Here is a 27,861-nt window from a genome sequence, read left to right as displayed (position 1 = left end):
CATAGTTCACATGCCAGACACGAGACTCCCAAAGCAAGTGCTCTATGCGGAGCTCCTTCATGGCAAATGAGCCAAAGGTGGGCAAGGGAAACATTACAAGGACACCCTCAAAGCCTCCCTGATAAAGTGCGACATCCCCACTGACACCTGGAAGTCCCTGGCCAAAGACGGCCCTAAGTGGAGGAAGTGCATCCGAGAGGGCGCTGAGCACTTCAAGTCTCATCGCTGAGAGCATGCAGAAACCAAGCGCAGGCAGCGGAAAGAGCGTGTGGCAAACCAGTCCCACGCACCCCTTCCCTCAACGACTGTCTGTCCCACCTGCGACACAGTCTGTGGCTCTCGTATTGGACTGTTCAGCCAACAAAGAACTCACTTCAGGAGTGGAAGCAAGTCTTCCTCGATTCCGAGGGACTGCCTATGATGATGATAATGATAAACATTCTCTGTCCTTGCTCCCCAGGCCCAGTTCCTTTGCTCAGATTCTGCTAAAAGTAAATTGGGAAAAGTTCACTTTGATTTTTAAAGGCTGAATTATTGCAGAGAGCTGCGCATGCGGGGATAAGCCCCGCCCCCTGTGTCGATTTCCAGTGAGCAGAAGAGCGCATGCGCCCTCCCCTCCCCCAGCCTGTGAGCGCCATTCACTCAGTGAGCGGAAGCAGATGGTTTAAACAGCCGGGAATGGAGACACCGAGGTCCCGCGGTAAGGCAGCGAGCAGCAGCCTCCTTACATCAGCACATCGGTTTGGGAGCGTGTCCGCAGATGGGCTCAGAGATCGGCACTGAGTCCGGGGGAAGTTCAGGGGGAGTCGGGGTCTGTGTATAACAGGCGGAGTGGAGCAAGAACTGGCCTGAGTGCGTGGAGTGAGTGGGGGAAGGGAGAGGCCATTCTCGGGCTGTGTGTGGACAGCGTGTGTCCCGGGTAAGGGAGACAGAATGGGAAAGATCTGCTGTTTACAATCATTGCTGCTTTCTCCCTGCAAACCAGTAGTGAACGTTCCTGCTTTAGTTCCAGTCTCACTGTGTTTGTTGTCATTGGACAGCGAGCAGTGGAAGCAGAGCCGGACACTGAGGATTTATACAAGGAGCATCTATTGCAGGCACCGGGTGAGAAATGTGAAGGACACGTTTTAAACAGCGGCTCTTTGTTTTTGGTTGAACGGTTAGTGCCCTGGGAGAGGGGAGCAGCAATCTGAGCTGTGTAAAAGTCCGTGCTCCATCGGGTAGTCCCATTCCTGAAGCAGGGCAGGGGTTGGGTTGTGTCTGGATGTCAGTAAATTGCTGTAAATCTGCCCAACACACTTGGTGTGCAGAAGCTGAGTGCTGCAGTACTGCAGTGGAGTCAGACACTGACACTGTTTGTATCGCTGGCTTCCCTTTGTGAATGTTCATAATGAATATTAAGTGAACGATTACATTCATCACTTTAGTCTTTTCTACCTCTCCTGTTCTTGAATGATCAGAGATACATTTTCTTCTTACAGGCAAGGAATTGAAGGAACCGGAAATGTGAAGTTTCTTCCACCTGAGACATTTGGAACAGTGTAACCAGCTGCTTGTAAACACAGTAGGTACGGTACCTATCACAGTGTCATCATCACAGCAGTCCCTTGAACGAGGGTAACTTGCTTCCACATGAGTTCACAGATGTTTCAATGAAGGACCCGATATTCCAGTCCTGAACTCCAATTGAAGGGTGGAAGATGCCTGTGCCTGGTTTGTTTTAACGTGTGGTGACCGTTGCAAATCAACCACCACATGGGCTTGACAGAGCTCGGCCTTTATCCAGTGGCAAGGGTTAACCAAGATGACTGGAGACCTGCTCTGCTGCACGGATCTAATGCGCACACATATCACAGTGTGGGCTGGCCCATTCTGCCCTGGGCTTCTAGTGTGCAGGTACACAGACAGGTTATCCGAATTAAACATGTTTGTGGTGCTGAATGGCCTCCTCCTATTCCTGTGTAACAGGCCCGAGGGGGTTAATAGTCACCTCCTGTTCCTAATTTAACAGACTGGAGATACTGAGTGGTCTTCTCATGTTCCTAATGTAATAAACACGAGGGACATAATGGCTTCCTCCTGTTCATATGTAACAAGGTCTAGGGGCAGAATGGCCTCCCCCTGTACCTTTGTATCAGGCTAGAATGGGATGAATGGTCTCCTTTAGTTCTTATGTAACAGGTTCCAGGGGCTGAATAGCCACTTCTATTCCTGTGTCACAGACTCCAGGGGCTAAATAGTCTCCTCCAGTTCCTATGTAACAAGCTCGAGGGGCTGAATGCCCTCCTCCTGTTCCCCTGAAACAGTCCCACGGGGATGAATGCTCTTGTCCTATTCCTAATGTAACAGACCCGAGGGGCAGAATTGCTTCCTCCTACTGCTTTCTAACTCCAATTGCTGAATAGCCCTCTCCAGTTCCTAATGTAATCAGCTCGAGTTGCTGTATGGCCTCCTCCAGTCCCTATATGATATCCTCGAAGGGTTGAACGGCCTTCTCCTGTTCCCATGTCACAGGGTCAAAGGGCTGAATGGCCTGCTTGTGATCCTAATTTAACATGCTTGAGGGGCTGAATATCCTCCCCCAGTTCCTATATAACATGTGCGAGGGGCTGAAAGACCTCTTCCAATTCCTTTAACAGGCTGGAGGTGCTGAATGAGCACCTCCTGTTCCTGGTTAACAGTTCCGAGGGGTGGAATTGACCTACTCCTGTTCCGATGTAACAGACCCAAGGGACTGAGGGTCTTCTCCTGTTCCTAATGTAAGAAGCACGAGGGGATGAAAAACTTCCTGCTGTTCCCATGTCACAGAATCAAAGGCTGAGTGGTCTGCTTGTGTTTCTAATGTTAGAGAGGCTGAATTTCCTCTTCCCATATAACAGAATGGAAGGGCTGAATGGCATCCTCCTGATCCAATGTAACAGGCTCGAGGGGAAGAATAGCCTCATCCTGCTCCTGTCTAACAACATTCAGTGCTGAACAGCCACCTCCTGTTCCTGTGTAATAAGTTAAATGGGATGAGTGGCCTCCTCCAGTTGCAATATAACATGTACGACTGGCTTATTGGCCTCTTCTAGTTCCTATAACATTGTCGGTGGGCTGAATGGCCTACTCCAGTTCAGATGTGAAAGGCTCCAGAGGATGGATGGCCTCCTCTATTCCTGTGTAACAGTATCCAGTCGATGCATCGCCTCCACCAATTCCTTTATAGCAAGGCTGTGGTTCTGAATGCCCACCTCCTGTTTCTATGCAACAAACTTGAGGGTCTGAATGGCTGCCTATTCATTTGTAACAGGTTTGAGGGGCTGAATGGTGTCCATCTATTCCTGTAAAGCAAACTCCAGGGCTAAAAGGCCCACTCCAGTTCCTAATGTAACAGAGTCGAAGGGCAGAATGGCTTACTGTTCCTGTGTAACAGGATCCAAGGACTGAATGGGCCTCCTCCACTTCTAATGAATGGCCTCCCCCTGTTCCAAATGTAACAGACACGAGGAATTGAATGGGCCTCCTCCAGTTCCAATGTAACAGGCTCGAGGGACTGAATGGTCTCCTCCTGTTCCTTATGAAACAGACTCGAGGGACTGAATTGCCTCCTCCTGTTCCAATGTAACAGACTCGAGGGACTGAATGGCCTCCTCCTGTTCCAATGTAACAGACTCGAGGGACTGAATGGCCTCCTCCTGTTCCAATGTAACAGACTCGAGAGACTGAATGGCCTCCCCCTATTCCTTATATAACAGGCTCATAAGAACATAAGAATTAGGAACAGGAGTAGGCCATCTAGACCCTTGAGCCTGCTCCGCCACTCAACAAGATCATGGCTGATCTGGCCGTGGACTCGGCTCCACTTACCCGCCCGCTCCCCGTAACCCTTAATTTCCTTATTGGTTAAAAATCTATCTATCTGTAATTTGAATACATTCAATGAGCTAGCCTCAACTGTTTCCCTGGGCAGAGAATTCCACAGATTCACAACCCTCTGGGAGAAGAAATTCCTTCTCAACTCGGTTTTAAATGAGCTCCCCTGTATTTTGAGGCTATGCCCCCAAGTTCTAGTCTCCCCGACCAGTGGAAACAACCTCTCTGCCTCTATTTTGTCTATCCCTTTCATTATTTTAAATCTTTCTATAAGATCACCACTCATCCTTCTGAACTCCGAGTAAAGACTCAGTCTACTCAATCTATCATCATAAGGTAACCCCCTCATCTCCGGAATCAGCCTAGTGAATCGTCTCTGTACCCCCTCCAAAGCTAGTATATCCTTCCTTAAGTAAGGTGACCAAAAGTGCATGCAGTACTCCAGGTGCGGCCTCACCAATACCCTATACAGTTGCAGCAAGACCTCCCTGCTTTTGTACTCCATCCCTCTCGCAATGAAGGCCAACATTCCATTCGCCTTCCTGATTACCTGCTGCATCTGCAAACTAACTTTTTTTTGGGATTCATGCACAAGGACTCGCTGGAAAAAAGGCAGAGTGTCCGTAAGCAGCTCTTGACGCTGCTGGCCGACGACGGCTCTCTCGTCTCGGATCCGGAGGGCGTCAACAACAGGGTCCGTGAATATTACGGGGCTCTGTTCTCTCCGGATCCGTCCAGCGAGGAAGCGCGTAGAGTTTTGTGGGAGGACCTGCCGAAGGTCAGCCCGGAGGGCGCCGAAAATCTGGAAGCTCCGCTAAGCCTGGCGGAGCTGACCGGTGCCCTCGCCCGGCTCTCGAGGGGAAAATCCCCGGGGCTGGACGGGCTGACCGTGGAGTTCCACAGGGCGTTCTGGGACGTCCTGGGGAGCGACTACGCGCGGGTCCTGGGGGAAAGTCTGGCGACCGGGGAGATGCCCCTCTCTTGGCGCAGGGCAGTCATCGTCCTGCTGCCTAAGAAGGGCGATCTCCGCCTCCTTAAGAACTGGCGCCCGGTCTCCCTCCTCAGCACGGACTACAAAATCTTCGCCAGGGCGATGTCTGCTCGCCTTGGTGCCGTGCTGGACCACATGATTCACCCCGACCAGTCATACACGGTCCCGGGCCGGACGATCCACGACAACATCCATCTGGTCCGGGACCTCATCCATTGCTCCCAGGAGGCTGGTCTGTCGGTCGCCTTCCTATCCCTCGACCAAGAGAAGGCGTTCGACAGGGTGGATCACGACTATCTGCTCGGAACTCTGCGCGCTTTCGGGTTCGGGACGCATTTCGTCGCCCGGATCCGACTTTTGTACGCCGCCGCGGAGTGTCTGATTAAGGTTAACGGGTCCTTGACGGCGCCCCTTCGCTTTAGGAGAGGGGTGCGCCAGGGATGCCCCATGTCCGGCCAGTTATACGCCGTTTGCGTGGAGCCTTTCCTGCGCCTCTTGCGGACGAGGTTGACGGGACTGGCTCTGCAAGGGCCGGGCGTGGAGGTCGTCCTCTCGGCTTACGCCGATGACGTGCTCCTCGCGGTAGAGGATCCCGCTGACCTGCGGAGGATGCGTGAGTGCCAGGAGATTTACTCGGCCGCGTCCTCCGCCAGGATCAACTGGGAGAAATGTTCCGGACTCCTGGTGGGTCAGTGGCGGGTGGACTCCCTGCCGGAGGAGCTCAGGCCTTTTGCCTGGAGCACGACCCATCTCCTCTATCTGGGAGTCTACCTTAGCCCCGACGAGGAAGCCTGGCCGGCGAACTGGCAGGAGCTGGAGGCCAAGGTCGCCGCTCGCCTAGGGCGCTGGACAGGACTGCTCCGAGTGCTGTCCTACAGGGGTCGAGCGCTAGTCATAAACCAGCTGGTGGCCGCAATGCTGTGGTACCGGCTGGTCACTTTGACCCCTCCCCCTGCGTTTGTCGCCAAGATACAGAAGAAGCTGGTGGACTTCTTCTGGAACAACAGGAAGCACTGGGTCTCTGTCGCGGTCTTGAGTCTCCCGCTTGAGGAGGGCGGTCAGTCGTTGGTGTGCGTCAGCGCCCAGCTCGCGACTTTCCGTCTTCAGACCCTGCAGAGATACCTTTACGTCGAGCCCCCTCCTAGGTGGTGTGCTCTGGCGAGGTATTTCTTCCGCCAGCAGCTCGACCTCAATTATGACACGCAGCTCCTGTTTGTGAACTTGGGGGGTGCCAGGACCGCCCTCCGGGAGCTGCCTGTCTTTTACAGGGAACTCATCAGGGTCTGGAACAAAGTCTCCACCAAGCGCAGCTCTCCGCCGGCTGGAGTGGCGGCCGTCCTGCAGGAACCGCTGCTCGGGAATCCGTACCTCCACGGCCGAGGCTTCATGTGGCGGTCGGAAGAGAGGGCTGTGGCTGGTGAGGTGACCAGGGTCAGGGACCTGCTCGATGGCGGAGGAGCGGGCTGGATGGCGCCAGTCACGCTGGCGCGGCGCCTAAATTCTGCCAACGTCCGCCGCGCGGCCGATGCCATCGAGTCGCTAAAAACAGCTCTGGGCCCTGACTCCGTTAGGTGTATCGAGGAGGCTCAAGCACGTGGGGAGATCCCGTCCGAACTGACCCCCGTCCGGACGGAATTCCTCATCGGCGCCAAACCCCGGAACCTCCCTCGGGGACCGGCGCCTCACAACTTGAGCCGCCTCGGGGAAATCCCCTCCGTGCCTTTCAGTTCCGCGCGGAGGGGTTTCCTGTACGGGCTGCTCCTGCACACCCTCAACTTTGCCATCCTCGCCGGCCGTCCGGACACGCCATGGCGTACCATCTTGCCGTCCGGAGGAGGCGGGGGTCCCCGATGGAGGGCACTCTACGCAGGGGTCCTCCCACTATTCATCGGGGACTTGGCCTGGAGGGTGGTGCACGGAGCAGTGCCGTGCAACAAATTTTTAAGCCGGTTCACGGACTCCCAAGCCGCCTGCAATTTCTGCGGTCTGGAGGAGTCCGTGTTCCATGTTTTTATTGAATGCACAAGGTTGCAGCCCCTGTTCCACTATTTGAAGGGGCTGCTCCTGAAATTCTGGCTGCACTTCAGTCCCACTCTCCTGATCTTTGGGCACCCTGTGCGGAGGGGAGCGGGTAGGTCCGAGGGCCTCCTCGTAGGACTGCTCCTGGGCACGGCCAAGGGTGCCATCAGCCGGTCCAGGCAGCGGGCGGTCGAGGGGGTCGTTCAACCTGACTGCCTGCCTCTCTTCCGCTCTTACATCCGATCCAGGGTGTCCTTGGAGATGGAGCACGCGGTGTCCACCGGTACGCTCGCGGCCTTCCGCGAGAGGTGGGCACCGGAGGGACTGGAGTGCATCATCACGCCCGGCAACCAAATTTTAATTTGATTTTACGTTTTAAAGTTTAATTTGTTTTAATTGCCGGTGTTTTTAGTGTCCCCCTCTCCTTTTATAGGGGGCACTGGAAAAATTTGATTTTAGCGCCCAAAAAAAAAAAAAAAAAAAAAAAAAAAAAAAAAAACCAAAAACCAAAAAAAAAGGGGCTTGAAAATGTCTGCTGTGTCACCCAGGTCGGGTGGCACAGTTTAATGTTGTTTATGTTTTGCAGGTAGACTCCTAAAAGAGTTTCATGCACAAGGAATCAGCCGGTCCAGGCAGCGGGCGGTCGAGGGGGTCGTTCAACCTGACTGCCTGCCTCTCTTCCGCTCTTACATCCGGTCCAGGGTGTCCTTGGAGATGGAGCACGCGGTGTCCACCGGTACGCTCGCGGCCTTCCGCGAGAGGTGGGCACCGGAGGGACTGGAGTGCATCATCACGCCCGGCAACCAAATTTTAATTTGATTTTACGTTTTAAAGTTTAATTTGTTTTAATTGCTGGTGCTTTTAGTGTCCCCTTCCCTTTTATAGGGGGCACCGGAGAAATTGTGATTTTAGTGCCCAAAAAAAAAACAAAAAAACACAAAAAAAAACCAAAAAAAGGAAAAAAGGGCCTTGTAAATGTCTGGTGTGTCACCCAGGTCGGGTGGCACCGTTTAATGTTTTATGTTTTCACAGGTAAACTCAAAAGAGTTTCATGCACAAGGACCCCCAGGTCCCTCTGCATCGCAGCATGTTGTAATTTCTCCCTATGCAAATAATATTCCCTTTTGCTGTTTTTTTTCCAAGGTGGATGACCTCACATTTTCCGACATTGTATTCCATCTGCCAAACCTTAGCCCATTCGCTTAACCTATCTAAATCTCTTTGCAGCCTCTCTGTGTCCTCTACACAACCCGCTTTCCCACTAATCTTTGTGTCATCTGCAAATTTTGTTACACTACACTCTGTCCCCTCTTCCAGGTCATCTATGTATATTGTAAACAGTTGTGGTCCCAGCACCGATCCCTGTGGCACACCACTAACCACCGATTTCCAACCCAAAAAGGACCCATTTATCCCGACTCTCTGCTTTCTGTTAGCCAGCCAATTCTCGATCCATGCTAATACATTTCCTCTGACTCCGCATACCTTTATCTTCTGCAGTAACCTTTTGTGTGGCACCTTATCGAATACCTTTTGGAAATCTAAATACACGACATCCATTGGTACACCTCTATCCACCATGCTCTTTATATCCTCAAAGAATTCCAGTAAATTAGTTAAACATGATTTCCCCTTCATGAATCCATGTTGCGTCTGCTTGATTGCACTATTCCTATCTAGATGTCCCACTATTTCTTCCTTAATGATAGCTTCAAGCATTTTCCTCAAGACAGATGTTAAACTAACCAGCCTATAGTTACCTGCCTTTTGTCTGCCCTCTTTTTTTTAAACAAAGGCGTTACATTAGCTGCTTTCCAATCTGCTGGTACCTCCCCAGAGTCCAGAGAATTTTGGTAGATTATAATGAATGAATCTGCTATAACTTCCATCTCTTTTAATACCCTGGGATGCATTTCATCAGGACCAGGGGACTTGTCTACCTTGAGATCCATTAGCCTGTCCAGCACTACCCCCCTAGTGATAGTGATTATCTCAAGGTCCTCCCTTCCCACATTCCTGTGACCAGCAATTTTTGGCATGGTTTTTGTGTCTTCCACTGTGAAGACCGAAGCAAAATAATTGTTTAAGGTCTCAGCCATTTCCACATTTCCCATTATTAAATCCCCCTTCTCATCTTCTAAGGGACCAACATTTACTTTAGTCACTCTTTTCCGGTTTATCTATCGGTAAAAGCTTTTACTATCTGTTTTTATGTTTTGCGCAAGTTTACTTTCGTAATCTATCTTTCCTTTCTTTATTGCTTTCTTAGTCATTCTTTGCTGTCGTTTAAAATTTTCTCAATCTTCTAGTTTCCCACTAACCTTGGCCACCTTATACGCATTGGTTTTTAACTTGATACTCTCCTTTATTTCCTTAGTTATCCACGGCTGGTTATCCCTTCTCTTACCGCCCTTCTTTTTCACTGGAATATATTTTTGTTGAGCACTGTGAAAGTACTCCTTAAAAGTCCTCCCCTGTTCCTCAATTGTGCCACCGTTTAGTCTTTGTTTCCAGTCTACTTTAGCCAACTCTGCCCTCATCCCACTGTATTCCCCTTTTTTAAGCATAGTATGCTCGTTTGAGACACTACTTCCTCACCCTCAATCTGTATTACAAATTCAACCATACTGTGATCACTCAATCCGAGAGGATCTTTGACTAGGAGATCGTTTATTATTCCTATCTCATTACACAGGACCAGATCTAAGATAGCTTTCTCCCTTTGTAGGTTCTGTAACATACTGTACGAAGAAACAATCCCGTATGCATTCTATGAATTCCTCCTCAAGGCTACCCTGTGCGATTTGATTTGACCAATCGATATGTAGGTTAAAATCGCTCATGATTACTGCTGTTCCTTTTTCACATGCCTCCATTATTCCCTTGATTATTGTCTGCCCCACCGTGAAGTTATTATTTGGGGTCCTATAAACTATGCCCACCAGTGACTTTTTCCCCTTACTATCTCTAATCTCCACCCACAATGATTCAACATTTTGTTCATTAGAGCCAATATCGTCTCTCACAACTGCCCTGATATCATCCTTGATTAACAGAGCTACCCCACCTCCTTTCCCTTCTTGTCTATCTTTCTGAATTGTCAGATACCCCTGTATGTTTAATTCCCAGTCTTGGCCACCCTGCAACCATGTTTCTGTGATGGCCACCAAATCATACCCATTTGTAATGATTTGTGCCATCAACTCATTTACTTTGTTTCGAATGCTGCGTGTGTTTAGGTAAAGTGTTTTAATACTCGTTTTTAAACCATGATTTTTAGTTCTGACCCCTCCTGCAGCCCCTTTATATTCATACATATTGTCCCTTCCTATCACCAGGTTCGAGGGACTGAATGGCCTCCTCCTGTTCCAATGTAACAGGCTCGAAGGACTGAATGGCCTCCCCCTGTTCCTAATGTAACAGGCTCGAAGGACTGAATGGCCTCCTCCTGTTCATTATGTATGAGGTTCGAGGGACTGAATGGCCTCCTCCTGTTCCTAATGTAACAGGCTCGAAGGACTGAATGGCCTCCTCCTGTTCATTATGTATGAGGTTCGAGGGACTGAATGGCCTCCTCCTGTTCCTTATGTAACAGGCTCGAGATACTGAATGGCCTCCTCCTGTTCCTTATGTAACAGACTCGAAGGACTGAATGGATTCCTCCTGTTCCAATATAACAGACTCGAGGGACTGAATGGCCTCCCCCTGTTCCTTATGTAACAGACTCAAGGGATTGAATGGCCTCCCCTGTTCCAGTGTAACAGACTCGAGGGACTGAATGGCCTCCTCCTGTTCCTTATGTAACAGGCTCGAGGGACTGAATGGCCTCCTCCTGTTCCTTATGTAACAGGCTCGAGATACTGAATGGCCTCCTCCTGTTCCTTATGTAACGGACTCGAAGGACTGAATGGCTTCCTCCTGTTCCAATATAACAGACTCGAGGAACTGACTGGCCTCCCCCTGTTCCAGTGTAACAGGCTCAAGGGACTGAATGGCCTCCTCCTGTTCCTTATGTAACAGACTCGAGGGACTGAATGGTCTCCTCCTGTTCCTTATGCAACAGGCTCGAGGGACTGAATGGTCTCCTCCTGTTCCTTATGTAACAGGCTCGAGGGACTGAATGGCCTCCTCCTGTTCCTTATGTAAAGGCTCGAAGGGATGATTTTCCTCCAGGTTCCATGTGCTGAAAGGCCTCCTCAAGTTCCAAGATCCAGGGACTGTTCTTCCCCGTTGTTTTGGAAATAGCATCGGGCAGTAAACAGGAGCTCAATGCTTCTTGCCCGCCAACTCTCTGATCGGGCTCCTCGCACTGATTATGTTTTATCATCTCGCTCAAACGTTCCCAAATGTTGCTTTCTTTTCCATCACCTCTAGGGTTATTAGCCAAGTTTGCATCGAGCAAATCGTGATCTCACCAGTAACAGCACTTTCCCGACGGTTATCCACGAGGCTGCTTCTGACATTTTCTTCTGTGTAAATGTTAACCACCGTAAGTAACTGAAAAGTTTCATTTCTACAGCAACAACAAACACTTGCATTTATGACAGATACCGAATAAATCCCACACTCACTCCCTGTACCCCTGACTGATAGATACAGAGCGAATCCCACACTCACTCCCTGTACCCCTGACTGATAGATACAGAATGAATCCCACACTCACTCCCTGTACCCCTGACTGACACATACAGAGTGAATCCCACACTCACTCACTGTACCACAGACTCAGATACAGAGTGAATCCCACACTCACTCACTGTACCACAGACTCAGATACAGAGTGAATCCCACACTCACTCACTGTACCACAGACTCAGATACAGAGTGAATCCCACACTCACTCCCTGTACCCCTGACTCTCAGATATAGAATGAATTGCACACTCACTCACAGTACCCCTGACAGCTATGGTTTATATCATGTACTAATAGCTCGTCTCTACTCCAAATATTTCTGAATCTCATTCATCCAATATAATGCGAAAAACTATTGTCTGTTGGGGTAGTCTCTGATCTGTAAATTTCACAGATGTAGGATAAAACAACTCGCATACCAGGAACTGACAGGTACAGAGGAAACACCCACTCACTTACCCCAGAATGAGAGATACAGAATAAAACACACTCACATACCAGAAACTGACAGATACAGAATAAAACCCACACTCACATACCAGAAACTGACAGATACAGAATAATACCCACACTCACATACCACAAACTGACAGATACAGAATAAAACCCACACTCATATACCGGAAACTAACAGGTACAGAGGAAACACACACTCGCTTACCCCAGATTGAGAGATACAGAATAAATCCACATTCACATTGCACAAACTGATATATAAAGGTAAAAATCCACACTCAGATACCAGAAACTGACACCCCGCACATCTACCACAAACTGACAGGTACAAAAAAAACACAATCACATCCCAGAAACTGACAGGTACATATTAATTCCTACACTCACACAGCAGAAACTGACAGGTACAGAATGCAATCCACACTTAGATATCAGAAAGTGACCAGTGCAGATTAAAACCAAAGTCACATATCAGAAACTGACAGGTACCAATTAAATCCGAAACTCCCATGCCAGAATCTGATAGGTACAGAATGCAATCCACACTCTGATCCAAAAAACTGACAGATACTGGTCAATATCCACATTCACATGCCAGAAGCTGACGATATAGGTTAACGTACACACTCATCTACCAGAAACTGACCAGTACATGATAAAACACACACTGACATAACAGAAACTGACAGATACAGATAAAGACCACACTCAGATACCAGAAACTGACAGATACAGAATAAAACCCACACACACATACCAGAAACTGACCGACTGACAGAAATGAAGGACAGTATCCAACTAAAAACAAGGGCGTACAAAGTGGCCAAAACTAGTGGGAGGACAGAAGACTGGGAAGCTTTTAAAAGCCAGCGAAGAATGACTAAAAAAATTATTAAGAAAGGGAAGATAGACTATGAAAGTAAACTAGCACAAAATATAAAAACAGACAGCAAGAGTTTCTATAGGTATATAAAAAGGAAAAGAGTGGTTAAGGTAAATGTTGGTCCCTTAGAGGACGAGACCGGGGAATTAGTAATGGGGCACATGGAGATGGCAGAAACTCTGAACAAATATTTTGTATCAGTCTTTATGGTAGAGGGCACTAACAATATTCCAACAGTGTATAGTCAAGTGGCTATAGTGGGGAGGAGATGGTACTCAGTAAGGTAATGGGATTAAAGGCAGATAAATCCCCTGGACCTGATGTCTTGCATCCGAGGGTCTGAAGAGAAGTAGCGGCAGGGATAATGGATGCATTGGTTGTAATTTACCATAATTCCCTGGATTCTGCGGAGGTCCCAGCAGATTGGAAAACTGAAAATGTAACGCCCCTATTTCAAAAAGGAAGCAGACAAAAAGCAAGAAACAATGAACCAGTTAGCCTAACATCTGTGGTTGGGGAAAATGTTGGAGTCCATTATTAAAGAAGCAGTAGCAGGACATTTGGATAAGCGAAATTCGGTCAGGCAGAGTCAGCATGGAATAATGAAGGGGAAGTCATAGAAACATAGAAAATAGGTGCAGGAGTAGGCCATTCGGCCCTTCGAGCCTGCACCACCATTCAATAAGATCATGGCTGATCATTCACCTCAGTACCGCTTTCCTGCTTTCTCTCTATACCCCTTGATCCCTTTAGCCGTAAGGGCCTTATCTAACTCTCCCTTGAATATATCCAATGAACTGGCATCAACAACTCTCTGCGGTAGAGAATTCCACAGCTTAATAACTCTCTGAGTGAAGAAGTTTCTGCTCCTTTCAGTCCTAAATGGCTTAGCCCTTCTCCTTAGACTATGTCCCCTGGTTCTGGACTTCCCCAACATCGGGAACATTCTTCCTGTGTCCAACCTGTCCAGTCCCGTCAGAATTTAAAATGTTCGAGATCCCCTCTCATCCTTCTAAATTCCAGTGAATACAGTCCGAGTCGATCCAGTCCCTCGTCATATGTCAGTCCTGCCATCCCGGGAAGCAGTCTGGTGAATCGTCGCTGCACTTCCTCAATAGCAAAAACATCCTTCCTCAGATTAGGAGACCAAAACTGAACACAATATTCCAGGTGAGGCCTCACTAAGGCTCTGTAGAACTGCAGTAAGACCTCCCTGCTCCTATACTCAAATCCCCTAGCTATGAAGGCCAACATACCATTTGCCTTCTTCACCACCTGCTGTACCTGCATGCCAAATTTCAATGACTGATGTACCATGACACCCAGGTCTCGCTGCACCTCCCTTTTTCCTAATCTGCTGCCATTCAGATAATATTCTGCCTTTGTGTTTTTGCCACCAAAGTGGATAACCTCACATTTATCCACATTATACTGCATCTGCCTCGCCTTTGCCCACTCACCTAACCTGTCCAAGTCACCCTGCAGCCTTTTAGCGTCCTCCTCACAGCTCACACTGCCACCCAGCTTAGTGTTATCTGCAAACTTGGCGATATTACACTCAATTCCCTCATCCAAATCATTAATGTATATTGTAAATAGCTGGGGTCCCAGCACTGAGCCCTGCGGTATCCCACTAGTCACTGCCTGCCATTCTGAAAAGGACCCGTTTATTCCGACTCTCTGCTTCCTGTCTGCCAACCAGTTCTCTATCCACGTCAGTACATTACCCCCAATACCATGTGCTTTAATTTTGCACACCAATCTCTTGTGTGGGACCTTGTCAAAAGCCTTTTGAAAGTCCAAATACACCACATCCACTGGTTCTCCCTTGTCCACTCTACCAGTTACATCCTAAAAAAATTCTAGAAGATTTGTCAAGCATGATTTCCCTTTCATAAATCCCTGCTGACTTGGGCTGATCCCAACACTGCTTTCCAAATGTGCTGCTATTTCATCTTTAATAATTTATTCCAACATTTTCCCCACTTCTGATGTCAGGCTAACCAATCTATAATTATCCATTTTCTCTCTCCCTCCTTTTTTAAAAAGTGGTGTTACATTAGCTACCCTCCAGTTCAAAGGAACTTATCCAGAGTCGATAGACTGTTGGAAAATGATCACCAATGCATCCACTATTTCTAGGGCTACTTCCTTAAGTACTCTGGGATGAAGACTATCAGGGCCCAGGGATTTATCGGCCTTCAATCCCATCAATTTCCCTAACACCATTTCCCGCCTAATAAGGATTTCCTTCAGTTCCTCCTTCTCACTAGACCCTCGGTCCCCTAGTATTTCCGGAAGGTTATTTGTGTCTTCCTTCGTGAAGGCAGAACCAAAGTACTTGTTTAACTCGTCCGCCATTTCTTTGTTCCCCATTATAAATTGACCCGAATCTGACTACAAGGGACCTACGTTTGTTTTCACTAATCTTTTTCTTTTCACATATCTATAGAAGCTTTTGCGGTCAGTTTTCACGTTCCCAGCAAGCTTCCTCTCATACTCTTTTTCCCATCCTAATTAAACCCTTTGTCCTCCTCTGCTGTATTACAAAATTCTCCCAGTCCTCAGTTTGCTGCTTTTTCTGGCCAATTTATATGCCTCTTTCTTGGATTCAACACTATTCTTAATTTACCTTGTTAGCCAGTGTTGAGCCACCTTCCCTGTTTTATTTTTACTCCAGACAGGGATGTTGAAGTTCATCCATGTGATCTTTAAATGTTTGCCATTGCCTATCCACCGTCAACCCTTTAAGTATTACTCGCCAGTCTATTCTAGCCAATTCATGTCTCATACCATCAAAGTTACCTTTCCTTAAGTTCAGGACCCTAATCTCTGAATTAACTGTGTCACTCTCCATCTTAATGAAGAATTCTACCATATTATAGTCACTCTTCCCCAAAGGGCCTCGCACAACAAGATTGTTAATTAGCCCTTTCTCATTACACATCACCCAGTCTATGATGGCCAGCCCTCTAGTTGATTTCTCGACATTGGTCTAGAAAACCATCCCCAATACACTCCAGGACATACTCCTCCACCGCATTGCTACCAGTTTGGTTAGCCCAATCAATATGTAGATTAAAGTCGCCCATGATAACTGCTGTATCTTTATTGCACGCATCCATAATTTCTTGTTTGATGCTGTCCCCAATCTCACTACTACTGTTTGGTGGTCTGTACACAACTCACAACTAGTGTTTTCTGCCCATTGGTATTCCGCAGCTCCACCCATACCGATGCCACATCATCCAGGCTAATGTCCTTCCTTATTATTGCATTAATTTCCTCTTTAACCAGCACTGCCACCCCACCTCCTTTTTCTTTCTGTCTATTCTTCCTAAATGTTGAATACCCTTGGATGTTGAGTTCCCAGCCTTGGTCACCCTGGAGCCATGTCTCCGTGATGCCAATTACATCATATCCGTTAATTGCTATCTGCGCAGTTAATTCGTCCACCTTATTCCGAATACTCCTCGCATTGAGGCACAGAGTCTTCAGGCTTGTCTTTTTAACACTCTTTGTCCCTTTAGAATTTTGCTGTAATTTGGCCCTTTTTGCTTTTTGCCTTGGGTTTCTCTGCCCTCCACTTTTACTTTTCTTCTTTCTATCTTTTGCTTCTGTCCCCATTCTACTTCCCTCCATCTCTCTGCATAGGTTCCCATCCTGCTGCCATATTAGTTTAACTCCTCCCCAACAGCACTAGCAAGCACGCCCCCTAGGACATTGGTTCAGATCCTGCCCAGGTGCAGACCATCCGGTTTGTACTGGTTCCACCTCCCCCAGAACCGGTTTCAAAGTCCCAGGAATTTGAATCCCTCCCTTCTGCACCACTCCTCAAGCCACATATTCATCTGAGCTATCCTGCGATTCCTACTTTGACTTGCACGTGGCACTGGTAGCAATCCTGAGATGAATACTTTTGAGGTCCTACTTTTAATTTAGCTCCGAGCTCCCTAAATTCGTCTTGTAGGACCTCATCCCGTTTTTTGACAAAAATTGCTGGATTTCTTTGAGGATGTAACGAACAGGGTGGATAAAGGGGAAGCAGTGGATGTGGTGTATTTGGACTCTCAGAAGGCATTTGACAAGGTGCCACATAAAAGGTTACTGCACAAGATAAAAGTTCATGGGGTTGGGGGTAATATATTAGCATGGATAGAGGATTGGCTAACTAACAGAGAACAGAGAATCGGGATAAATGGTTCATTCTCTGGTTGGCAACCATTAACTAGTGGGATGCCACAGGGATCAGTGCTGGGACTCCAACTATTTACAATCTATACTAATGACTTGGAAGAAGGGACTGAGTGTAACATAGCCAAGTTTGCTGATGATACAAAGATGGGAGGAAAAGCAATGTGTGAGGAGGACACACAAAATCTGCAAAAAGACATAGACATGCTAAGTGAATGGGAAAAAATTTGGCAGATGGAGTATAATGTTGGAAAGTGTGATGTTATACACTTTGGCAGAAAAAAATCAAAGAGAAAGTTATTATTTAAATGGAGAAAGATTGCAAAGTGCCACAGTACAGCGGGACCTGGGGGTACTTGTGCATGAAACACAAAAGGATAGTATGCAGGTGCAGCAAGTGATCAGGAAGGCCAATGGTATCTTGGCCTTTATTACAAAGGGGATGGAGTATCAAAGCAGGGAAGTCTTGCTACAGCTATACAAGGTTTTGGTGAGGCCACACCTGGAATACTGCATGCAGTTTTGGTTTCCATATTTACAAAAGGATATACTTGCTTTAGAGGTAGTTCAGAGAAGGCTCACTAAGTTGATTCCAGGGATAAGAGGGTTGACTTATGAGGAAAGGTTGAGTAGGTTGGGCCTCTACTCATTGGAGTTCAGAAGAATGAGAGGTGATCTTATCGAAACGTATAAGATTATGAGGGGGCTTGACAAGGTGGATGCAGAGAGGATGTTTCAACTGATGGGGGAGACTCGAGCTAGAGGGCATGATCTTACAATAAGGGCCACCCATTTAAAACTGAGATGAGGAGAATTTCTTCTCTCAGGGTTGTAAATCTGAGGAATTCGCTGCCTCAGAGAGCTGTGGAAGCTGGGACATTGAATAAGTTTAAGACAGAAATAGACAGTTTCTTCAATGATGAGGGGTTATGGGGAGCGGGCGGGATAGTGGAGCTGAGTCCATGATCAGATCAGCCATGATCTTATTGAATGGCGGAGCAGGCGCGAGGGGCCATATCGCCTACTCTTGTTTCTATTTCTTATGTTGTTATCATACAGAATAAAACCCATACTCACATGTCAAAACTTGACAGGTACACAATAAGTCCCAACTTACGTAGCAGAGATTGACAGGTGCAGAATAAATCTCACAATCACTTCACAAAAACTGACAGGTACAGAATAAAACACACACTCAAATACCAGAAACAGAGAGTTACAGAATAAATCCCACATTCACATAGCAGAAACTGACAGGTACAGTATGAAACCCACATCCATGTATCTGAACAATAATATGCAAGTAAAACCCATACCTGCCTATTAGAAACTGACAGCGAAACACTCACACACCAGAGACTGATGGAATGAGTAAAACAGTTTAGGCACTCTTACCCCAGTGTCAGGCTCACACAATCGTTTTTTCAGTAATTCGGATGATAACTAACATGTTCTCAATGTGGCCCATTTAATTAGTGATAAAAGCAACTTGTGAAACAATCCCATTTTTGCTAATTTAATTTGAGACAAAAAGATGGTCTCAGCATGTGCTAAATATATGCTGCTCCTCCCCTCCCCACACAGTGCTTAAACCGACGGGAAGGGCCTATGCGAGCTCCCCTCCCCCAGCTCTGTCAGCAGCTGCCGTTTCCTCTGTGCTCGGCTGATGATCGTTGAACACATCAGGGAGCGGAGATACCCCGGGCCCGAGTAAGGGAGCAAACAGCAGCCTCCTTACAGCAGCTCATCACATTGGGACTGTGTCCACAGATGGGCTTTGAGTCGGGGTAAGTTCAGCTTTAGTCGGGGGCTGTCTGTAAGAGGCAGAGTGGAGCAGGAACTAGTTCTGGAACATGGAGTGAATGGGGGAACGGAGAGGCCATTTTCGGGCTGTGTGTGGACAGTGTAAGGTAACAGTGAAAGTAAATCACCTCGCTCTTTCAAATCATTGCTACTTTCTTTCTCCAAATCAGTAATAAATGTTCCTGATTCAGTTCCAATCTCAGTGTCTGTTGTTCTTGGACAGTGAACAGTGAAAACACAGCCTGAGAGTGAGGATGTGAGGAGTTTCACAAGTGCATCTATTGCAGGCATCAGGAGAGGAGTGTGACAGGAGACACTTCAAAAATGGGTTATTTTGTTTTGGTGCATTGAATTCTCAGAACAGTGTTGCTGATGATCGAGAGATACATTGTCGCTCCCTCCGATACATCGGGTAACTGGGACATTCTGTTAATGACACAGGTCCGCAACTCGGTTCCAATAGACTGAGAACAATTGTTGTACAGCCCAGGTACCTGTGGTTATATTCCAGGAAGCAATTCAGAATTTTACAGGTAGTTCCATGGGAGTGGGAGATATAAACCTGGACAGTGCCAATCGGGTGTTCCCATTCATGGACCAGTGCTGGGTTTTGGTTGTGTCTGGATGCTGATAACTTACTATAGAACCATCCTACACACCTGGTGTAGTGAATCTGAGTGCCACTGTACTGCAGTGAGGTCAGATGACACAGATTCCTCTCTCCAGATACTTTACTTTATTATAAACAAACACATTAATTATAAATCTTTTTATATTCTCTCCATCACCTGTCCATATCATAACTAATAGTGTTCTCCTATTATTATTCTCAGAGCAAAATACTTCACCAAGCCGGAATAAATTTGATCTTTCCTCAACCCGGAACACAAGGAACAGTGCAGGCAGCTCCTTCTCACACACAGTAAGTACATTATCACTCACAGAGCGCAGAGACACAGAACTGACCTCAATCATATTGTCACAGGCAGCAGAAGCTGTCAGTCCCACAGTGATCCGAATTTGCAGAGTTACATTATGAACCCCACAGTCACTTGGAGCAGTACAATAATATGTTATTTCAAAGTCCAATCATATCGCATTGAAAGGCAGATCCAATTTCACTCCCTTACTCATGCACACAAACAGATAGACACTGACACAGTGTCAATCCACACTGGTGTCTGTACACTGACTCTCAAACCCAACAGCTAACATACAAAAGCAGAGAAATGGAGGTAATGGACTGAACCAAACCTTCTCCTGAGACAGTCATCGATAATCGCAAGCTATCATCCGCCTTCAGCAGGTGGAGAAGGAACCAAATCCAACAGTAACACAGAGCAAGAATAGCTCAGTACAAGAGACTGTCAATTATATAATGAATCTCACACTCGCACATCACCAGTCTAACAGATACATAATCAATCCCACACTCTCACACATCACCAGTCTAACAGATACATAATCAATCCCACACTCTCACACATCACCAGTCTAACAGATACATAATCAATCTCACACACGCACATCACCAGTCTAAAAGATAAATAATCAATCCCACACTCACACACATCACCAGTCTAACAGATACATAATCAATCCCACACTCACACATCACCAATCTAACAGATACATAATCAATCCCACACTCTCACACATCACCAGTCTAACAGATACATAATCAATCCCACACTCTCACACATCACCAGTCTAACAGATACATAATCAATCCCACACTCTCACATCACCAGTCTAACAGATACATAATCAATCCCACACTCTCACATCACCAGTCTAACAGATACATAATCAATCCCACACTCTCACATCACCAGTCTAACAGATACATAATCAATCTCACACACGCACATCACCAGTCTAACAGATAAATAATCAATCCCACACTCACACACATCACCAGTCTAACAGATAAATAATCAATCCCACACTCACACATCACCAGTCTAACAGATACATAATCAATCCCACACTCACACATCACCAGTCTAACAGATACATAATCAATCCCACACTCACAAACAGTACCAGAGACTGAGAGAAACATAATGATTCATACACTCAGACACATTGAATGACAGATTGAGAGAGAATCATAATCACTTCCAGTACCTGAGATTGACTGACCGTGAAACTCACACTCCCAAACCAGGCCCTTACAGCTACAGACAAATACTCACATTCGCATACCAGAGACAGATAGTTGGAGAGTGAACTCCAGTCACTCACCAGAAACTGACAAGTACGGAAAAAAAACACTTTTGCATTCCAGAGACCGATAGATACAGAGTAATACCCACACTTACATTCCAGAGACTGATAGATACAGAGTAATACCCACACTCGCATTCCAGAGACTGATAGTTACAGAGTAATACCCACACTCACATTCCAGAGACCGATAGATCCAGAGTAATACCCACACTCACGTTCCAGAGACTGATAGATACAGACTGAAAATAACACTCATAACAAAAAACTTACAGGTTCTGATTAAAACCCTTACTCAAATATCAGAAACACAGATACAGAATAAAACCCACACTCACTTCCCAGAGACGGACAGATACAGAATAAAACACATACCAGAGAGTGACAGATAGAGAGTAAAATCAGCACTCACCTGAAAGTGACTGTCTGATTCAATGTCAAACCCACAATACCACATCTGTACCAGACACTTAAAGGCACAGAATGAAATCAACATTCATATAATAGCAACTGATAGGTACAGAAAACATACACACATTCACATACCAGTGACAGACAGGTAGACTGCACACTCACATAACAGAAACTGTGATATAGAGAATATAACCCCACTCATAACAGAAACAGACAGGTACAGCTAAAAAGTGCCACACTCACACACAAGAGACTGACAGTGAAATCCACATTCATACTTGAATAAAACCCACATGCACATCCCAGAGACTGACATTCACAGATTAATACCCACACTCACATACCATAGACTGATTGATACAGAGTAAAACCCACACTCACATACCATAGATTGATGGATACAGAATAAAACCCACACTCTCATACCATAGACTAACAGATACAGAGTACAACCCACACTCTCATACCATAGACTGACAGATACAGAGTGAATCCCACACTCGCATACCATAGACTGACAGATACAGAGTGAATCCCACACTCGCATACCATAGACTAACAGATACAGAGTAAAACCCACACTCTCATACCATAGACTAACAGATACAGAGTACAACCCACACTCTCATACCATAGACTGACAGATACAGAGTAAAACCCACACTCACATACCATAGACTGATGGATACAGAATAAAACCCACGCTCTCATACCATAGACTGACAGATAAAGAGTAAAACCCACACTCACATACCATAGACTGACAGATACAGAGTGAATCCCACACTCGCATACCATAGACTAACAGATACAGAGTAAAACCCATACTCACATACCATAGACTGACAGATACAGAGTAAAACCCACACTCACACCAAAGACTAATAGATACAGAGTGAAGATCACACTCACATCCCAGAGAATGACAGCTGTAGAGTAAAATCCACACACACATAAAAGTGAGTGACAGATAAAGAATAAAACGCACACTAACATCCCAGAGAGTGAAAGATACAGACAAAAATACACATTCATGTTACCGAGATTGACACATACAGATAATACCCAAACCCATATACCAGAAACTGACAGATACACAGAAATACCCACACTCAAATCCCAGAGACTGACAGATAAAGAATAAAACTCACACATACATCCTCGAGAGTGATAGATACAGACTGAAATATGCACTCCCTTACCAGAAACTGGGAGGTATTGTATTGATTAAAACACTTACTCATATAACACAAGCTGACAGGTACAGAGTAAAATCCACACTCACACAAGAGATACTGAAAGGTGCAGAATGAAACAACAATATCAACTTATAGTTTCTAGCATATAAATATCAGGTACAGGACAAAACCCACACTCGCATACCAGAAACTGGGAAACACAGAATAAAACCCACACTCACATACCAGAAGCTGACAGGTACAGAGTAAAACCCACACTCACATCAGGGAAACTGAAAGGTGCAGAATGAAGCTCCACTCAAATACCAGAAACAGAGAGGTACAGACAAAAGCCCATATTACCTGAAACTGACCAAGAGTAAAACCCACACTCACCTACCAGAGATTGAAATTTACAGATACAATCCACACATATACCAGAGACTGAAAGGTAGAGTGTGAAAATCTCACACACACACCAGTAACTGACAGATACAGATTAGAACCCACACTCACATATCAAACACTGAAAAACAAAGAGTAAAACCGCACTCACAAAGAAAATCAACACTCAAATACCAAAAGTTGACAGTGCTGGAGGAAAACCCACAATGACAGAGTAGAAACAGTCATGGACAGAGTAAAATGCACACTCACATTTCAGAAACTGATAGGTACAGAATACAGCTCGCATTCACATAACAGAAACTGACTGGGATAGAGACATCGCAAATTCATCATCATAGGCAGTCCCTCGAAATGAGGATGACTTGCTTCCACGCCAAAAAGGGATGAGTTCACAGTTTTTTCAGTGAAGGACCTAATATTCCAGATCCCAATCTACATCTTGAAGGGTGGAAGATGCCTGTGCGTGGATTTTTTTAACATGTGGTGACCGTTGCACACCAGCCACCACATGGGCTTGACCGAGCTAGGTCTTGGTCCAGTGGCAAAGAGGAATCGCAAACTAACATACCAGAGACTGACAAGTATAGAGTAAAATCCACACTCACACAACAAAAACTGATATATACAGAGTAAAATTCACACTCACATACCATAGACTGAGAGATAGAGTAATACCCACACACAAATATCAGAAACAGACAGGCACAGGTAAAACCCACACTCACATATCAGAAAATGACAGGGACTGTGTAAATCCAACACTCACATACCAGAGAATTTCAGATACAGAATGAAACCCACACTCACTTACCAGTAATTGACATGTACAGAGTGAAAACCTCTCTTCCATACCATAAACTTACAGGTATAAAGGAAAAGCCACACTTGCTAACCAAAGACTGACCGATACAAAATAAATACTACACTCACTGGTAGGCATAGTCTATAGGCCCCCTAACAGTAACTACACTGTTGGATGGAGTATAAATCAAGAAATAATGGAGGCTTGTAAAAAATAAATGGGAATAATCATGGGCAATTTTAATCCTCATATTAATTGAACAAACCAAATAGGCCATGGTAGCCTTGAGCATAGCGTGTATCTGGGATAGTTTCCATAAACGGTACATTGTGGAACCGACCAGGGAGCAGGCTACCTTAGATCTGGTACAGTGTAATGAGAACATAAGAACATAAGAAATAGGAGCAGGAGCATGCCATTTGGCCCCTCAAGCCTGCTCCGTTATTTAATAAGAACATGGCTGGTCTGATCATGGACTCATCTCCACTTCCTTGCCCGCCCTTCATAACCCTTTATTCCCTTATCACTCAAAATACTGTCTATCTCTGCCTTAAATATATTTAATGACCCAGCCACCACAACTCTCTGGACAGAGAATTCCACAGATTTACAACCCCTCACCTCAGTTTTAGATGGGCAACCCCTTATTCTGAAACTATGTCACCTAGTTCTAGATTCACCCTATGAGTGGAAATATCCTCATTGCATCCACCTTGTCAAGCCCCCTCATTATCTTATGTTTCAATAAGATCAGCTCTCATTCTTCTGAACTCCAATGAGTATAGGCCCTTCATAATCATCATCAACCCCCTCATCTCCGGAATCAACCTAGTGAACCTTCTCTGAACAGCCTCCAATGCAAGTATATCCTTTCTTAAATAAGGAGACTAAAACTGTATGCAGTACTCTAGGTTTGGCATCACCAATACCCTGTCCAGTTGTAGCAGGACTTCTCTGCTTTTATACTCTATCCCCCTTGCAATAAAGGCCAACATTCCATTTGCCTTCCTGATTACTTGCTGTACCTGCGTACTAACTTTTTGTGTTTCATGCACAAGGATGTCCAGGTCCCTCGGTACTGCAGTACTTTGCAATTTTTCTCCATTTAAATAAAAATTTGCTTTTTTATTTTTTCTGCCAAATTGGACAACCTCACATTTTCCCACATTATACTCCATCTGCCAAATTCCTGCCCACTTACTTAGCCTTTCTATATCCTTTTTCAGATTTTGTGTGTCCTCACAACTTGCTTTCCCACCCATCTTTTAATCATCAGCAAACTTGGTTACATTACACTCCGTCCCTTCATCCAAATCATTAGTATAGATTGTAAATAGTTGAGGCCCCAGCACCAATCCCTGTGGCACTAGTTAATGTTTGTCAACTGGAAATTGATCCATTTATCCCGACTCTCTGTTTTCTATTAGTTAACCAATCCTCTATCCATGGTAATATAATATCCTCAACCCGTGAACTTTCAACTTGTGCAGTAACCTTTTATGCGGCACCTTATCGAATGCCATCCAGAAATCCAAATACACCACATTCACTGGTTCCCCCCTTTCCCACCCTGCCCATTACATCCTCAAAGAACTCCAGCAAATTAGTCAAACATGATTTCCCTTTCATAAAACCATGCTGACTCTGCTTGACTGAATTATGCTTTTCCAAATGTCCTGCAACAGATGTTGGGCTAATTCGTCTTGTAACACTGTTGTGAAGCACCTTGGGACATTGTACTAAATTAAAGGTGCTATATAAATAAAATATATTATTAATAAAGGAAAGCTACAGGTTTGTGCGCTGCCATCGAGATTCATGGAGCTTTAGCACCCATGTGTGGCCATCTTTGCAAAAGAGCAATGTGTGGGCAGGGCTTCAGGGTCCCAGTGAACCCAGCCAGAGTCAGCACCTTCAGGGGAGGAGAGCGAGGGGCACCAATGAGTGTAGAACTGAACCCAGCCAGAGTCAGCACCTTCAGGGGAGGAGAGGGAGGGGCACCAATGAGTGTAGAACTGAACCCAGCCAGAGTCAGCACCTTCAGCGGAGGAGAGGGAGGGGAACCAGTGAGTGTAGAACTGAACCCAGACAGAATCAGCACTTTCAGGGGAGGGAGAGGGAGAGGGAGAGGGAGAGGGAGAGGGAGAGGGAGAGGGAGAGGGAGAGGGAGAGGGAGAGGCACCAGTGAGTGTAGAACTGAACCCAGCCAGAGTCAGCACCTTCAGGGGAGGAGAAGGAGGGGCACCAGTGAGTGTGGAACTGAACCCAGCCAGAGTCAGCACCTTCAGGGGAGGAGAGAGAGGGGCACCAGTGAGTGTAGAACTGAACCCAGCCAGAGTCAGCACCTTCAGGGGAGGGGAGGAGAGAGAGGGGAACCAGTGAGTGTAGAACTGAACCCAGCCAGAGTTGGTGGTGAAAACTGGGTGCGGAGGATAAGCTGTCTTCAGACATTCGATGTGTTTGAATTTCAGGACAGGGAGGATGGAGAGTGTATGGGATGGGGATTTAGAGCTTTGGAGGAACACTGGAGGCAAGAATGTTCCATGAAATCTAGAATTGTTTGTTCTTAATTTCTGTCCTGTACTTACAGTAATGATTTTTGTAAACTCCTTTTCCGGGGTATCAGAAGGGCAGGATTTGCAAACGGGAAACTCAAACCAAACATCAGATCAAGATCTGACAGAGTCACTCGATTCCTCAGGACCTGAATATCATCGGCCTTTGAATGTGGAAGGAGAAATGTTTGTGGGAACAGATTTCAAACATCAGTGTGAGTGGAAAAGCACGGAGACACACTCACCCGAGGGGGAGTGTTCCAGTGCACTGCCTGTGGAAAGAGCTTTAACCAGTTACACAGCCTGAAAAAACATCTCACCTTTCACAGCGGGGAGAAACCATATACGTGTTCTGTGTGTGGACGAGGCTTCAACTGATCAACCTGGAGCGACACAAGGACAACCACACCATGAAGAAACCGGGGAATGTGGGGACTGTGGGAAGAGATTCAGATCCCCATCTGAACTGGGGAAAAAAGTCACACTGCGAAGAGGCTGTTCATCTGCTCCATGTGTGGGGATCGATTCACTTGGTCAAGCGACATGTTGACACACCAGCGAATTCACACCGGGTTGAGACCGTACACTTGCCCCGTGTGTGGGGAGGGATTCACTTGTTATTCCAACCTTCTAACTCACCAGCGAATTCACTCTGGGAAGAGCCCGATCACCTGCTCTTTGTGTGGGGAGGGATTCGCTCGGTCATCCCATCTAATGGTACACCAGCGAGTTCATACTAGGGAGAAGCTGTTCACCTGCTCCGTGTGTGGGAAAGAATACGTTCGGTCATCCTACCTGCTAAGACACCAGCGAATTCACAAGTGATTGCAGGGTTTGGATTCTGCTGTTATCCCAAACTGAATCATGTCCATTCTGACAGTTGTGGTTTCTTTCTGCTGATATTGATGACCCCGAACTGGGCTGGAGTTTAATATTCTGGATATTTGACCATTTAATAAACGGGAAAAGGGTCAGATAAAAATAATGCTGATTGTGTTTGCATCCATACTTAACTCTTTTTAAAGAGATTCCTTCAAATACTGGAAGTTGCAACAAATGGAGCTAAACTTTGTTAACAATTGATAATAAAATGAATTGAATCTGCGGGTTGGTTTTGGTTTTCTCTGGGATGGAGCCAGACATGATGTTCCTTGAAATACCGCCGGTGTCCAGTAGATGATGCTGTTTCTCCAACTAACTCCGACTGTGCGGAGAGTGACTGCCCCCGAGAGCATGAGGAATGTGGGCAACTCGGGGTCAGACACTGAACTCACTCATCCCACAGGGACCTGACGCACTGCCCCCTCCCTGGGGCAGCCGCAGGTCAGACACTGAACATACTGCATCCCACAAGGACATCACTCACTACTTCCTCGCTGGGGCAGCCCAGGGTCAGACACTGAACATACTGCACCCCACAGGGACATCACACGCTGTCCC

At 46.3% G+C, this 27,861-nt stretch overlaps 1 long non-coding RNA gene across 1 annotated transcript; it reads left to right on the top strand.

Annotated features, from left to right (window-relative positions):
• Positions 1-619: 619 nt before the first annotated feature.
• Positions 620-27,525, top strand: LOC139273710 (uncharacterized). Its single transcript, XR_011595306.1, has 5 exons — positions 620-700; positions 1,482-1,568; positions 11,240-11,354; positions 19,669-19,757; positions 26,457-27,525. It is a non-coding gene; the product is annotated as an uncharacterized lncRNA (long non-coding RNA).
• Positions 27,526-27,861: the final 336 nt, after the last annotated feature.

The sequence above is a fragment of the Pristiophorus japonicus genome, chromosome 9, assembly GCF_044704955.1.
Source record: "Pristiophorus japonicus isolate sPriJap1 chromosome 9, sPriJap1.hap1, whole genome shotgun sequence".
NCBI lineage: Eukaryota > Metazoa > Chordata > Chondrichthyes > Pristiophoridae > Pristiophorus > Pristiophorus japonicus.
Note: the sequence above shows the minus strand (reverse complement) of the source record. Positions and strands in the feature narration are given on the sequence as shown.